Source organism: Oncorhynchus clarkii, unplaced genomic scaffold, assembly GCF_045791955.1.
Source record: "Oncorhynchus clarkii lewisi isolate Uvic-CL-2024 unplaced genomic scaffold, UVic_Ocla_1.0 unplaced_contig_2377_pilon_pilon, whole genome shotgun sequence".
Taxonomy (NCBI): Eukaryota; Metazoa; Chordata; class Actinopteri; order Salmoniformes; family Salmonidae; genus Oncorhynchus; species Oncorhynchus clarkii.
The window spans coordinates 195,001-197,500 of record NW_027261147.1 but is presented as its reverse complement, the minus strand read 5'-3'; positions in this window follow the sequence as shown (position 1 = coordinate 197,500).

The window sequence follows — 2,500 nt, the reverse complement described above, 5'->3', positions numbered from 1 at the left end:
GTGTCAGATTTTCCTGAAGTTCAATCAAATCAAATGTTATTCGTCACATACACATGTTTAGCAGATGTTATTGCGGGTGTAGAGAAATGCTTGTGTTTCTAGCTACAACAGTGCAGTAATATCTAACAGTTCACAACAATACACAGAAATATACAACTAAATTCACTTCACTGTTACATTTCTGGACAACATCAGAGCAGTAAGCAGTACAGTACAGTACAGTCTTGTCTGTCTGTCTGTCTGTCTGTCTGTCTGTCTGTCTGTCTGTCTGTCTGTGTGTGAAAGGAAAGGTTAGACCTAACAGGAAGCAGTATAGTACAGACAGACAGACAGAAAGGAAATGTTAGACCTAACAGGAAGCAGTATAGTACAGACAGAGAGGAAAGGTTAGACCTAACAGGAAGCAGTATAGTACAGACAGACAGAAAGGAAAGGTTAGACCTAACAGGAAGCAGTATAGTACAGACAGAGAGGAAAGGTTAGACCTAACAGGAAGCAGTATAGTACAGACAGAGAGGAAAGGTTAGACCTAACAGGAAGCAGTATAGTACAGACAGAGAGGAAAGGTTAGACCTAACAGGAAGCAGTATAGTACAGACAGACAGAAAGGAAAGGTTAGACCTAACAGGAAGCAGTATAGTACAGACAGAGAGGAAAGGTTAGACCTAACAGGAAGCAGTATAGTACAGACAGAGAGGAAAGGTTAGACCTAACAGGAAGCAGTATTGTACAGACAGAGAGGAAAGGTTAGACCTAACAGGAGGCAGTATAGTATAGACAGAGAGGAAAGGTTAGACCTAACAGGAAGCAGTATAGTACAGACAGAGAGGAAAGGTTAGACCTAACAGGAAGCAGTATAGTACAGACAGAAAGGAAAGGTTAGACCTAACAGGAGGCAGTATAGTATAGACAGAGAGGAAAGGTTAGACCTAACAGGAAGCAGTATAGTACAGACAGAAAGGAAAGGTTAGACCTAACAGGAAGCAGTATAGTACAGACAGAAAGGAAAGGTTAGACCTAACAGGAAGCGGTATAGTACAGACAGAGAGGAAAGGTTAGACCTAACAGGAAGCAGTATAGTACAGACAGAAAGGAAAGGTTAGACCTAACAGGAAGCAGTATAGTACAGACAGAAAGGAAAGGTTAGACCTAACAGGAAGCAGTATAGTACAGACAGAAAGGAAAGGTTAGACCTAACAGGAAGCAGTATAGTACAGACAGAGAGGAAAGGTTAGACCTAACAGGAAAGCAGTATAGTACAGACAGACAGAGAGGAAAGGTTAGACCTAACAGGAAGCAGTATAGTACAGACAGACAGAGAGGAAAGGTTAGACCTAACAGGAAGCAGTATAGTACAGACAGACAGAGAGGAAAGGTTAGACCTAACAGGAAGCAGTATAGTACAGACAGAAAGGAAAGGTTAGACCTAACAGGAAGCAGTATAGTACAGACAGACAGAGAGGAAAGGTTAGACCTAACAGGAAAGCAGTATAGTACAGACAGAAAGGAAAGGTTAGACCTAACAGGAAGCAGTATAGTACAGACAGACAGAGAGGAAAGGTTAGACCTAACAGGAAGCAGTATAGTACAGACAGACAGGAAAGGTTAGACCTAACAGGAAGCAGTATAGTACAGACAGAAAGGAAAGGTTAGACCTAACAGGAAGCAGTATAGTACAGACTGAGAGGAAAGGTTAGACCTAACAGGAAAGCAGTATAGTACAGACAGACAGAGAGGAAAGGTTAGACCTAACAGGAAGCAGTATAGTACAGACAGACAGAGAGGAAAGGTTAGACCTAACAGGAAGCAGTATAGTACAGACAGACAGAGAGGAAAGGTTAGACCTAACAGGAAGCAGTATAGTACAGACAGACAGAGAGGAAAGGTTAGACCTAACAGGAAGCAGTATAGTACAGACAGAAAGGAAAGGTTAGACCTAACAGGAAGCAGTATAGTACAGACAGACAGAGAGGAAAGGTTAGACCTAACAGGAAAGCAGTATAGTACAGACAGACAGAGAGGAAAGGTTAGACCTAACAGGAAGCAGTATAGTACAGACAGACAGAGAGGAAAGGTTAGACCTAACAGGAAGCAGTATAGTACAGACAGACAGGAAAGGTTAGACCTAACAGGAAGCAGTATAGTACAGACAGAAAGGAAAGGTTAGACCTAACAGGAAGCAGTATAGTACAGACTGAGAGGAAAGGTTAGACCTAACAGGAAAGCAGTATAGTACAGACAGACAGAGAGGAAAGGTTAGACCTAACAGGAAAGCAGAATAGTACAGACAGACAGAAAGGAAAGGTTAGACCTAACAGGAAGCAGTATAGTACAGACTGAGAGGAAAGGTTAGACCTAACAGGAAGCAGTATAGTACAGACAGACAGAGAGGAAAGGTTAGACCTAACAGGAAAGCAGTATAGTACAGACAGAGAGGAAAGGTTAGACCTAACAGGAAGCAGTATAGTACAGACAGACAGAGAGGAAAGGTTAGACCTAA